Genomic DNA, 14,208 nt, shown 5'->3' on the forward strand with positions numbered 1-14,208 from the left:
CCAAATACTCATCTGTTTACCCTGCCTCCTCCTTACTGCCTCTGATTCTGATCTTTCCCTGGATTTTCTGGGAAAAGTCACTAAGAGAGAGCTTCTTTCATCTGCACATATGATGATGAATTCTGATACAAGAGACATTCTCTTTCATCATTTGTCAGGATCATGAATTCCATCTTTTTGAAAATCTGACATCTTTCATGAACACTATTAAAGCAAGGCCAACTCTGAAGAAGTGAGAGTTATTTTTCAGTTGGTTATTTAACTGAAAATTTAGAAGTTTATCAATACTATGGTGACTATCTGTTTAATGCACCTGTAGGCCAAAGTCCTCTAAAGATAAGACAATATTTATTCAAAGTTCAAAGACTTAGTGAAGTTTTGTAATCAGCTTGCATGTGGCATTTATAAAATCTGTGGATTCCAAGCTTTCCATTGCATTTATGCAAAGCACATCGATGGATTCCTTCATAGTCCTGGTGATTTGTCTTTCTTGTTTGATTCTTCTTTTTCTGTGGAATCAAAGCTATGTGAAAGGGAAGCTGCCACCTGGCCCCACTCCTCTGCCAAATGTTGGAAACATTTTACAGATAAATACCAAGAACATCAGCAAATCTCTAAGCAAGGTAAGTATGATTAATTTTATTCCAACTGCTCCAAAAAAGTAAAGAAGACAGCTTTATATCTAAGTATTATATGGTCCCAGGTACCATGTTTTAAAGAAGTGGTTTTAAAGGGAAATGTCCACTGGAAACCCAGACATGATTTTTAAAAGTATCCAGCTAGAAGGCTGCCAGATGGAATGAGATCTATGAAATGGTTGTTGCCATTGCCAAAAGTAAGAATTCCCTGTCCGTATTGTGACCTGGGTTCCTTTCCCAGCAATTATTCCTTGGTGAACTTAATGCTAATGAAACAGCTTTCAATTAAAGAAATCTACTAATTCTCAGAGTCACAACACTAAAATTGTTCTAAAAACACATGTTGATTTGAAATTGAGGAAACAAGTAAAGGTTCAAGAAATTTCACAGTTTCCATTATAATTGCTCCATGAATGAGTGAAGAACTGCTCTACTCCTAGCCGTTTTTATAGCAATGGCTCTCTAACTCTTGAAGGAATTATCTAAACTCTATCTTCCCTGAGACAGCTAGTTACCAGAGCACTGTCCCTGGAAGATCCTTCCTGTGGTTTGGGCTTGGCAGTTGAAGAGATTATATCAGCATCCCAGCTCATCCTCTTGTTAACACAGAGCCTTGGGTAGTTTTAAAATCTCTTTGAGCTTTAATTCATATTTCTTAAAAATGTGAATAATAATAATTTTGCATAGGTTTCTTGAGTATACAATATACTCAACAAGTTATCGAATCCCTACTTTGAGATAATGACCCTAGGGTCTAAGGCTCTCTGTGTAATAGAGATTGGCAAGAGGCACAACCAAAGTCTCAGAGGAGGTTTTGTTGGGGCTTATGCTTAAGCACAAGAGAGACAGCACAGGGAAGAGGCTTTCTGGCTGGCTCTCTGACAGGAGCTATCCTGAGTCTTTCAGGGGTGAGGGGAGAAGACTGGTGTCATGATTCTCTGCCTCCAGAGACATTCTTCTTCCCTCTTTCTCGTGGCTTCTGCTGCACATGCCCCCTTGGGGTTTCAGTCCCTGCACCTGCCCAGTAGGTCTAACAAGGTGGAGCTGCTCACTATTGCTACCGCAGGAAGGTCATATAGCTCTCTTCTCGATGCGCTGTACATATGTACATGCAGGAGTCAGGGTTGACTGCTTGGGCAAAGTTTTGCCCTTGGAAAGTAGCTTATCTCGACTCCAGAAATAGCTGGGCTGGGAGGTGCCAGATCTGGTGGCAAAGAGTGAGAGGCAGAGTGCCATCATTATTCTGTCTCATCCCCCTCCTGAGAAGTTTTACTCTCCTTCTTCTTTTTTTATTTTTGAGGAAGCTTATTCCTGAGCTAACATCCACTGCCAATTCTCTTCTTTTTTCTTGAGGAAGATTGTCCCTGAGCTAACATCGGTGCCCATTATCCTCTACTTTATATGTGAGATTCCTGCCACAGCATGGCTTGATAAGTGGTGCGTAGCCATGTTCCCAGGATCTGAACCAGTGAACCCCGGGCCATGGAAGCAGTATTTTCAAACTTAACCACTGTACCACCAGGCCGGCCCCACTCTCTCTTTATCTCTAGGGTAACGAGACTGGTGGTCTTGTCTTCTGGAGCTACTTCTTGCTGAGTAGGGGCATCAGTTGTTCCATCTCCTTGGAGCAGTCTCTTAGTCAGTTGTAGATGCAGGTGGGATTCCAAAGTTAGGCCTATATTGTGTAAGCAAGAACCAGATATTTAATAAGAAAACAGGTTAATAGTTGTAGAAAATTATAGACCCGTTTCTGAGCCCAGAGAGCAGCCAGTCAAAGGGTTTCTAGACATCAGGCTTGAAGAATCTTTTTCTGTTTGAAATGTCTCTGATGATGTCATCAGGTATTCAGGTATCTTTCTGAGTGGCTTACACAGGAACAGACATGAATCTCTCTTAAGTTTATAACAAATTGTCTAGGTTCCATTTGCAAGTCCTCAGGAAAAAGGGGAGGATCAGTTCTCAGTTATTCCAATTGAAGATGATGGAGAAAATTGAAAACATTATTTTGGAGATTTGTTGCCAGATATTTCAGGAGACTAGAACTCAGGATCCTGTCCAGTTAATAGATACAAAACAACAATCTCAAGGACGATTATCAGAAATAGAGACTAATTTCCAAGGATGTATTATAGTTTCTACTGCAACATAATTTTTCTCTCTAAAATCACCCTCATTTTTACCAAAGATAGCCAATTAAGACTCATTGGTTGGCCAAACTGGTTTAGTTTCAATCAAACTGGCCCTATTATTTACATAAGTTCAGCAAAAATAACAATTGATTATATAGGCTCTTTGAAATCTGCTTTGCTTCAACTTTTTATAAGGAATCTCAGATTGAACTTTAAAAGCCTCTGGAGGCCAGGAAAACCAAGCCAATGTCTTGTCATCAGAGTCTGCCTCCTATACCTATACGTTTGGGTGGATTACTCTCTTTTCTTGAGGTACTCCCCAATATCCTTAGAATTCTTGTACCTGGCAGTAAGTAACCTTGTTTACTCATGCGGTAATGTTTCTGGGAATCCTGTGAGCAAGATACCAGGCCAATGTTTCCAGGTGTTTCTTTTCCATAAGGTCAACCTTTATTCCTCAAAAACTATTTTGTCATTTCTGAGTCTGCATGTTTCTCTCATATATGATGTTACATTCAAAGCTTTGGTAATATAGGCAACGTTTCCAATTGGGCCCTGTTTTAAGGAGAAGAGATTCTTTTTGAACTTACGCAAATAAGTGTATTGGCATGAAAACAATACTCATTCATTAAAAGATTCCAAATTCTGGAGGGATCTGGTAGGGAGAAAAAAGATAAATATTTCAAATCTGCTTACAAAGCTATAATTTTACCAAATTGCTATAAGTCATAATTAGCTTTAGGAAAAGAGAAGATTTCCTTAAATCCTTAGAAAACAAAAAGTCAGAAAATCATCACTATTTCAAACAGAAATTCATAGAAATTATAACCATCTTCACCAATTACTTCAATCCTGTGTAACTGATTCTTCATCTTAATCTTCTGTTGGCAGTTTTATGAAGTCATCAGTTTCTTTGTTAGAGTTCTGTCGTTTCTTACCCAGTTCAGTTTTATGATCTGAAAGTTTATGAGAAGCCTATATTCTATAGTAAGTGTCACATACCTTTCCACGCATCTCTCTGAAGATGAAAAATATTGGGAAAGCTTCAGTAAAACAGCAACAAAAGACCCAAAAGGGCAATTGACAAAGAAACTTGGCTATTTCTGTGAAACGCAACACTTCAAGAAGATAATGGAAATATGGGTGACAAGCAGGACAGATCAGAATTTTAGGAATGTTTATAACTCTTTTTAAAACCCCAACATATCAATAACATTTACTTACATAATATTGTAGGTCCTTATGAAGCAATGCTCAGTTATCCTTTTAACCATGGTGACAATTAAAGATTTTCAGACCATTGCCGAAATTTAAATAGCAGTAACAAAAACCTTAGCACCTGTGATTAACGACATGATAAAAGCAATACAGGAAATTAATTTTGATAAAACCTAAAATCCCTACCCTTCTGGTGGGTTACTCAAAGACAAAAATCTTTCAAAATCTGTTTATCAAGAGAAGACTAAAAGTTCAAGAAAATTATCCTTTTAAGAGAGAGAAAATCAAATTATAATTTTGTGCCAGGTTACTTTTGACATTAAAACTCATTCACTTAACTAGATTTACTTCAATCTTAACCAACTTGACCATGCATAAAGCCCTTTTTAGGGTTCCTCATCCAAAAACCTTGTATGACTTTCTTTTCACATTTAGAATTTGTCCCAGGCCTTCTTTTATCCCTTCTATTACCTTAGGCCAAATTTATCTTTCTTAACAAAACAAACAAGAATATTTCCACTCTTTTTACCTTCTTCATTGAAAACATACCTCTTACTTTCCTTGAATACAAAGATGTTTTTCTTATTAGTTTTTAATAGCTTTAAGCACATATATCAATTAGAAATCTTAACCCTGATAGATCTTGGTTTTCAGTGAAAACTAAGAAGTAGGCAACTATGAACTATCTTTTACATTAGCATTCCAAACACTTCTCATAATTTCTAGAAACATGTTACTTCCCAGTCCAACCTTTTCATAAAATACAAGACTTTTACTAACAGACCCAAAGATCTTTTTTTTTTAAGATTTTATTTTTTCCTTTTTCTCCCCAAAGTCCCCCAGTACATAGTTGTATATTCTTCGTTGTGGGTCCTTCTAGTTGTGGCATGTGGGGCGCTGCCTCAGCGTGGTCTGATGAGCAGTGCCATGTCCGTGCCCAGGATTCGAACCAACGAAACACTGGGCCGCCTGCAGTGGAGCGCGCGAACTTAACCGCTCGGCCACAGGGCCAGCCCCCCAAAGATCTTTTAATGTCTTTGTAAGAAGAAATAAAAGTAGATAAACTTGGATATGTTTAGTGATAATGTTTCAGTACTTTATATTATGTGAAAAACGACCCAGATACTCACTGAATTTTTATCATTTAGTTTCACCTAGCAAAACTTCAAATTTTCAAGTTCAAGAAATTTTGGAAGTTATATTAAATATACATGCCTTAACACATAAAAAGTTCACCCAATACTTTTATCTTTTTCACATCTATTTAGTTTACTCTTTCCCAATACTTATTTAGTTTGCCTACAAAACATCATGAGATGTTAGTCAAAATTAGCTATCATTTTAAGTTATTTTTGCTAACCTGTTTCATAATAGAGATAACATCAGCTTATTTGACCAATAAATGTACGATAAAGGCTTCATGTCTGCAACATATTCAATGCTGATGACTCAGAAGACATGTTCATTTTAATCAAACTAACAATCTTAAATAAGCTTTCAGTTACAGAGATTAATTTATATCATGTTAACATGAAAGACATTTGTGTTAATTTCTAATACATTTGGAAATAATGTATATAAGTGATTAAGCCAGTTGAATAGAGCTCTTCAGAAATTATACCTTCTGGAGGTAAAATATCACATGTATAATATTTTAACATATAGACACATATGGCATACATATTGACAGACACACCCAGAGACTCCACAGCTCTTGTTTTCAAATTACTGTCATGAATCAGGTAGAGTAATACAGGGCTCCCTAGTTATGAATTTGAATTTTGTTTTAAGCCTTTTTACTAGTATTTGTGGAGAAGACACTCAAGTTGCTAGATTTTTGGTGAGGGTGCTCTTATGGCCAATTTTCCTTTCTTTTTCCTTTTTTTCCCTTCAGTCCTAGGAATTAGTGATGGGCTAGATAGTCCCCAGAGGGCTTGCAATCTCTTTGAGATGAGGGAAATGGGTGGAACCTGAATTCTGTCTGTCTCTAGAGAAACAGTGGCTCCTAATTTGCTTAATAAGTCTCTACCTACCAAAGGAATAGGGCATTCTGGGACATAGAGGATTGAGTAGGTGATGGTAGTTGACCTGGCAGTGCAAGTAACAGGGAAAGGAAATAGTCTTACCTTTGGCCGTCTGTCTGTCCTGGTTACCATGCAGTCACGATTGGAGATGGGGCCTACAGGCTGGGTCAGGACAGAGTAGGTGGCTCTGCTGTCCACAAAGAACTCAATCATCCCATCTGCTACATCAAGAGTGACCCGAGTTTCTACTAGAGTCGTGGTGATGGAGCAAGTCAATGTCGGAGCCAGGAGGGCTTTTCCCACTCGTCAATCCTTGAGGGCTTGCCTCTTGTTTGAGAGGCTGGTAAGGAGGGGAGGTTGCCCAAGGTTGTCCCGTGGTCGCCGTGCTTGAAGATGATCAGGATATTCCTTTTCCCAGTGTCTCTACCTCCTGCAGTGTGCACATTGGTTCCACCCTAGGCTTGATCTCTCCTTTCAATTGTCCAGTCTTCTGGGCCTCCTGGGGTCACCCTGAGGTGGTGGATGAATCAAAGCAGCCAAAAGTAGTGTGTTTTTAGCCATCTCCTTCTTTATTATCCTCCTCTCCCCTGTCCCTATTGTTATAGAGCTTGAAGGCCTCCTCCATCAAGGTGAACAGTGGGGTCTGGGGTCCTGCCTCCAGGTTTTGTAACTTCCTTCTAAAGTTTGGGATGGAATGAGTAATGAAGTGCATGGAAAGCAAAGCTCTTCCCTCTGCCAACTCTGGGTCAGTGTTAGTATATTTTCTAAAAGCCTCTGTCATACAACTCAGGAAAACTGCTGGGTCTCCTGTCTTTCTAGAGTAACTTTCCTCACGTTGTCATAATTTACAGGCTTTATTATACACTTTTCATCCCTCCTGGTGGGCAGGTAACATAGTGTCCCATCCTAGCCCTGACAACAGCATCTTCATAATCCCAACAGGTTTCTTGCCCAGGGACCACATCCTCACTGCCCAACAAACATTGTGGCAGGGGCTTGTGGCCATTAAACTGTCAGCATATTCTCTATCCTTCCTTAGTCTGTGGTCCTTCTCTTCTGAGGTACAACAGTGGGCCAGAATGACAGTAATGTCCCACAATGTTAGTGAGAATGCCAAAGTCAGTCTAACAAATTAGTCCCAGAATTTTTCTGGATCTTCTGAAAATCTACAAAATTTTATTTGCACAGCCCCATATTCTCTATGGAGAAAAGAACATGCACCTTGGTAATTCCCTCATTCCCATCTGCCACTTCCCAGAGAGGAAAACAACTGTGAACTGTGTGTGAGGCAAAGGAGGTTGCCAGCTTGGCACCTGATGGTAACCCCATTGGAGACAATGCTGGGGGCACCATTCCCTCTGGGGCTTGGCTGGGATAAGGTGGGGGCCCCGGGGCAGAGGGAGATATGGGGGTTGGGCTGCACTGGTGTAATTTAGCTGGGGCCTGAAAAAGGGAGTCTGTTAGCAAGTCTGGTTCAGATTCCTTGGGGCTGAGGTCTAGAAATGGAGGCCACACACATCCAGCAAGAATCTCTTAGCTTTGGATCTTGGTATAGTTTCATAATGGTCTTCACATAGGGGATCTCCTCCCATATCCCTTACCCTTTCAAAACAGGTTGAACTGAGGGATGGTATTGTAGCTGAGGGAACCATTTTCAGGCCAAAGTTCTTGCTGCCTCAGCAAAAGAATATCAGTTTTTTCTTTTTAATCCTATCTAATTTGACTTGGTATAAATTAGAAATGATACATCCCAAGGGAGAGTCCTTTGGGACCCCAGAAATTTCATTTCCCATGTTTAGGTCATTGATAAATCTATGTCCTATCAGCAGGGATGCTGGGGCTGGATGTAAATCTTGGGACCAAGCATCTATATGAATATAAGTCCATTCTCAATCCCAAATGGCCTGTACGTAGAGACAACAGAGGAAAGAAAGGCAGACAAGGGCAGAGATGGGAAGCAGACTCAAGGACCACTGGGACTGAACCTCCATAGTCCTTCTGATTTCCTCTACCTCACACCAAGTCCAGGTCTTACTTACATCAAGACTGAATTCCTTCTCAACTGAGAAACAAGAGACAAGGTGTTTTACAAGTCAAGGAGTGAGAAGACTGGCATTTCAGGCTGTAGAGGGCGGGAATTTGGTTATTATTCAACCATCGTTCACATGGGCAGCAATGGGATCCTTATGGTCTACAGGAGTTGACAGAAAGGTGACAGAAGCAATGAGAAAATTTTTCTCCCTCAGTGTGCGAGCATAAGATAGAAAAATACAGGGGAGTATCAAATAAAGTGACAAGACATTCATTGGCCAGAGTACCAAGGAAGAGTTCCTATCCCAGAATACTGAGGTCAGTGTAACCCATCCACCACCTGAGTACCAAGGTCAATGGAGAGGTGCAAGCTGTCCACCACCTGAAAGGCCACCAAGTCTACAAAGGGCCAATGGGGAGATGCAACTGGCCTATGGTGCACTGGGTTGATCAGGCCGAGGGAGCCCTCCTTTTCAATCAATCACTCAGATGTCTATTCAGGTGGCTCAGGCTCAGTTGCTCACTACTGCCACCCCAGGAAGGTCGTATAGTGGTCATCTCCAGGCTATGCACACATGCAGGAGTTGGGGTCGACTGCTTGGAAGAAGTTTTGCTGTTGGAAGGTAGCTTACCTTGACTCCAAAAACAGCTAGGCTGGGAGGTGCCAGATCTGGTGGGGAAGGGTGAGGGGTAGAGTCCCTCCCTATTCTGCCTCTTTCGCATTAGGCACTATACTAGATGCTGCAGAGTTTCGATGGTGATTGAGAAAAAAGACCTTAGTATTATGGAATTTCCAGTCTAAAGAGAAGGCACATATTTATGAAACAATCGTGTGAATAAGCATATGATTGCAAACCTTGTAACAGAGACATGGTAGAAAGAGGTTATGTAGCTTGGAGGACTAGGGGAGAGAACAACAGTCAGCAAAGGTTTCTCTGAGGAAATAAGGTCGGAGCTGAGATCTAAAGAACGATATGCTTTAACCAGACAAAATACAGGTAAAAGTAGATTTCAGGTTTTTCAATCTGGAGGGGCATTGCTTCTTAGAATCTCTGAAAGAAGACCGACTTGGTTGTAGCCCTAAGAATAAGTAAAAACATGAGATTGGAGAGGGAAGCAAGAGCCAGAGCATGCAGGTCTTAAAAGGATTTTAAGAAAATTAGTCTTTAGTATAAGATCAATGTGATGCTATTAATGTGCCAAAAAAACTGTCGAGTTAACTTTTGCTTTGTGAAAAGATCAGTCTGATTGCTTTACAAGAATGAATTGTAAGGTGAACAGAAGGACTCAAACATTGGACAAGTCAAAAGAGTATAAGTCCTGCACCATTTCGTATGCTGAAAAAGCTGCCATAACTGAAAGATCCCGTTAGTACAATGGCTTAACAAGACAAGAGCTTATTTTTATCTCACATAATGATATAGAGGTGGGTGCTGGTGGGCTGCCTCTCTTCCGTGAGGTCATTCTGAGACCCAGTTTTTCTCATTCTTGTAGTTTATCATCATTTGCCCCTAAAAGCCCCTAGGCTCTTGTGCTCATTTGTATAGTCACAGTGGGGCCCTCTCCAGGCTGTCATTTCAACCCACTGGTACAGGGAGAAATGGAAGCTGTGCAATTACCTTTTATGCAAGTCTAGGATTAGCACACATCACTTCTCCTAACATCAGTTCATGGAAACGTAGTCACATAACAGCACAGGGAAGCTGGGAAATATCTGTGACTATGTTGCCATATAAAACTTAGAGGTCTCTGATGCTAAAAAGATGTGTATAGTGGTCAATGAGGGATGACTATTAGTCTACACACGGAGGACAATGGAGAATGGATGAACTTCCTTTAAACAGGAGGAGAAACACTTCATTAATAGTAACTATAGGAAAGAAGGAAAATTTGTTGTGAGTGTAAGCTTGGCAAAAAAAACTCAATTAAACAATGCTTAAAACCCATGATATCGCCTGTCACATAGTAGGAGCTGAAGAAAGGATAGCTAGTGACGATGATAAAAATAATAGCAATATTATTAAAATATAATGATAATTACCATTTAATAAATGTGATTTCTTATTAAGTTACTGCTTCTAGGAGTGGAAATCTTTTACAATAGGTGAATGAGTATTAAAAAATCTGTTCGGTAATACTAAAGATATTTCCCTTACTTATCTACATGTTTAGTTTTGAAATTCTCACTATTCTTGCATCTCCTGTTCCTTTCCAGCTAGCAGAAGATTATGGCCCTGTGTTCACTGTGTATTTTGGCATGAAGCCCACGGTGGTCTTGCATGGATATGAAGCAGTGAAGGAAGCCCTGGTTGATCAGAGTGAGGAGTTTTCTGGCAGAGGCAGTATGCCAGTGTTCGACAAAGTCTCCCAGGGATTAGGTATGCTTCCATTTGGGGAATGTGTGTGGATTTGTAAGTTGCAAAGACTCCAACTAGGCTAAAGAATTGAGAAATTGTAAGTATTTTAGAGGAATTAATGAAAGCAACCTAATTTCAAATTTATCTTAGAGGATCATTAATCCATATTTAAAAATATAAAGGTGGCATAATGTCCCTATGAAACATTAAAAGCAATGAAAGCAAACTATCTTCTATGAAAGCAAATTAATCTTCTAAGAATTTGTGACTAAACCATGTTCATTTTAAATTATGGCCAGTTAAGATAATGAAAAAGAGACAGAGAGAAAAGAGAAGGGAGGAAATGATTAAATTAGCTTAGTCTCCAAACATTTTGCTTTCTGGCCTGAGTCATGGTTGCCAAGATACTAATTTAGGAAGTTTGCATACATAGTATGCTTGGAACCAACCTGGGTTTTGAATATTTCCGCTCTTGCCTTCAATCTTCTATTCTTCTAAAAGAGCATAGGAAATATTTGAGTCCTGTACAAAATAGAGCATAAAGCACAAATATGCCCTGAAAGGAGGATCATGGAGAAACACACGGTGAGTATGGTTTGGAATTGATGTTAGGTAAGGCTTTTTCAATTAAGTACTTGAACTATCTTCCATTTGTTGTTGGAGCTGAACTTAAGCTGTCTCACCCTCGGTGTGTCACTGGGTTCCTTCAAAAAGAGATAAAGCCTGAATGGGGTCCTTTCCTCCTCTATGTTGTTCTTTAAGATCTTTCTGGACAATTTTCTTATGAGCATTGTTTTTTCCCCGATCTTGTCTTAGCTCTGGTTGTCTGATATTGAACTTCTTTGCTGTTATGACCACATTTCATGGACGAGATTTAACAAATGGGGGAGAATGTTAAATGAGAGGGGCTGTGGCTGTTTCCTTTCTCTGAGGAATGGATTTTCTTGCACTTCCTTCCAATGCACAAGCGCTTTCTCTTTTCCTTGAGAATTGACTCCTTTTGTTCCTTCTCCTACACTTCCCCTACAATGCATTAAAGTCATTCCTGAAAATTTAACCTATGATTTGTACTCATCATGGTTTAATAGCTGTTTGATTACAGAGCAAGCATATTGCCTCCATGATCTTTGGCATCCTCATCAGTAAAATGGGGACAGAATGCTTGGTTCACAGAGTTATTCTGAGCTTTACAGGAGCTAATGGATGAAGAGTTTAGTAATATGTAAAACCAAGAGTCCTGACAGTAAGATAGTAGGCTTGATCAAGAGAGGAGGGAGGTGAAGTAGGGATGGATGGAAATTCTTGATGTTGCTTAAGACTCCCTGCTTAAGTGTCATTATTTCCTAAGATAAAGACTCTCAGCTAGAATTCATGACAATGGAAGTTATCTTTCTCTATTTTTCTGTCATCACAGGAATTGTTTTCAGTAATGGAGAAAGGTGGAAGCAAACCCGGCGTTTCTCCCTCACAGTTTTGCGGAATATGGGGATGGGGAAGAACACTATCGAAGACAGAATTCAAGAGGAAGCCTTGTGTCTGGTGGAAGCATTAAGAAAAACCAATGGTGTGTATTTCTTCGTGTCATTAACAGTAGTAATTTGGATAGGTTAAATGCTATTACAGTTATACTACCGAGAGATATGATGGCTCAAGTACAACAGAAATTTACTTTTGCTTAGATAACAGTAGTGAGAGGTGAAGTGGTTGGCCTAACAGTCTTTTCAGGCACCAGGTTGATAAGGGCTTTGAGATCTTCAACATGTGGCTTCCAGTGTCACCCATGATGCATCTCTCTGCATCTAGTGGAGGAGAAAAGAATGAGGAAAAGAGCAAATAATGCTTTTAATAGGCCAGGCAATGCAGTGGCACACAAAACTTCTTTCACTTTCCCTGAGCTGCAATTCAATCACAGGGCCACAACTGACTGTGAGAGGGGCTGGGAAATGTGGCTATCTGTGTGCACAGGAAGAAGAGGAGAACATGGACTTTAGTAATCAGCTAGTAGTTTTGGCCACGGTATTTTGAAAAAGTAAGCAATTTTTCTAGTAACTTCTTGAGAAAAATTGCAAGTATTTCTTAATATATGTATGGCAGATCATTATGCTGTGCCCCTGAAACTATACAGTCTTGTATATCAATTATATCTCAATAAAATTGAAAAAGAAAGCATTGGTGATTCAGTAGAGGAATTCACACCAAATCCTTGTCATCATGGGGATGCATTACAGCTTGCCTGGAGGAGAGTGGATGTGAGAGAGGGAGAGAGGGAGCTGCAGTAGTGCAAATCTGCTCAGCGTGTGTGTGTGTATATGCGCATGCAGGACTGGCAGGGGGTAGAGGAGAAAGGGGAGGGCAGAAGACTTGGCAGGAAGGAGTAATATCAGAATCATAAGATATATGTGGTTTTTTAAACCTCAATACTTGAAAATTTTTTGAAGAACATTATTGACTTGGTACTACTGTATTGTGTGTGGTGAATTGCCATTGTGTTCTTTAACTGCTATGTTATTGTCCACATAGTTGATTCGCTTTTTTCTGATATTAATATTAAAAGATGCAATTATTACAAATATTTGCATGATTCTGATTTTTCCTTAGACTAAATTTCTGGGAATGGCAGCAGAGTGTCAATGAACATCGTTTGGACTTTTGATGCATATTACTTAGGAATGGGTGGGAGACCTGGCCGAAGAAGGGATAGGCACATGAGGCTTATTCTGCGTAGTTTGTGTCATAACCTTATGCTTAAACTTAATATATTAAATAAATATTTCCACATGTGTAGCTTTTAAATGTTTATTAAGTGCATTAGTACTGAAGTAGTACAGTATTACGTTATTTTGAATGTACCATCGTTTATTTCACCAGTCTTTTATTTTTTGCCAGATAGACTGTTTTCTGTTCTATGTTGCTAGTAACATAAAAATTTTGTGTACTTGAGTTATATTTCAAGCACAATTTTCTGTTAACTGGTTCAGCTTTTCCCATAGTGAATATGACCTTTTGTCAGCTTCCAGACCTATGATCACCGAGACTCTGCTAGAATACACCTGGCTATGGGGACCCCAAACTCTTGGCCCATTCCATCACTGGATAACTCTAACTGTTGGAAGTTTCTTTCACATGTTGAGCAGAACATTTTTTCTTTGTAATTTTTACTTTTTTGATCCCTTCTATGTGTATTATTTTTTAAATTGTTGTGTTGTGGTTGTCCCCTCACAGAGGAGGATGGTAACACACACACCCCAATTTGATATGAAAAAGTTTATTACTTACAAGATGAATCTTTCTGTGGAGGATAGAGTGGCTCCTAAGCAGATCCAAAAACAGCTAGAAAGATCAATAAAAGGATACTGGCTTGAGGTTTTCATGGTGGTTAGGTGGTGGGGAGGGGATAGGTGTTCCTGTGTGAAGCCAGGGTTTTGTGGTTCAAACTTCCTGCTTGTGCTAAAGGAGGGAGCACTTGAGCTTTCTTATCAGCTTATCTAGATGTGAGTAGAAAAGAAGAAAATGTGAGGCTTAAAAGCGGTCAGCAGCCAAACACCTAAATTTGGAACACATTCTTTGTTACATAGAGAAAGCCTGTTTCCAATATTATAACATATTTCTTTCAAATATCTCTGGATATTTGAATATCTCTGAATGTAACTCTGATTTCTCTCATTATTCTTCTCTTCTGCAAGTAAAATACACCCAACTTTTTTCCACTATGTTTTGGAAAATATGATTTCAAGTTCCCTCAGTCTCCTGATTTTCTTATTATGTTGCTCACTTCCTCCTGGGCATAATGAAGTATCCACGATGAGAGCTA

At 39.6% G+C, this 14,208-nt stretch overlaps 1 pseudogene; it reads left to right on the top strand.

The window, feature by feature from the left end:
• The first annotated feature begins 416 nt into the window (after positions 1–416).
• The window catches only part of LOC139040384 (cytochrome P450 2C21-like), a 34,561-nt pseudogene continuing 20,769 nt past the window's right edge, over positions 417–14,208 (top strand).

Source organism: Equus asinus, chromosome 2, assembly GCF_041296235.1.
Source record: "Equus asinus isolate D_3611 breed Donkey chromosome 2, EquAss-T2T_v2, whole genome shotgun sequence".
Taxonomy (NCBI): Eukaryota; Metazoa; Chordata; class Mammalia; order Perissodactyla; family Equidae; genus Equus; species Equus asinus.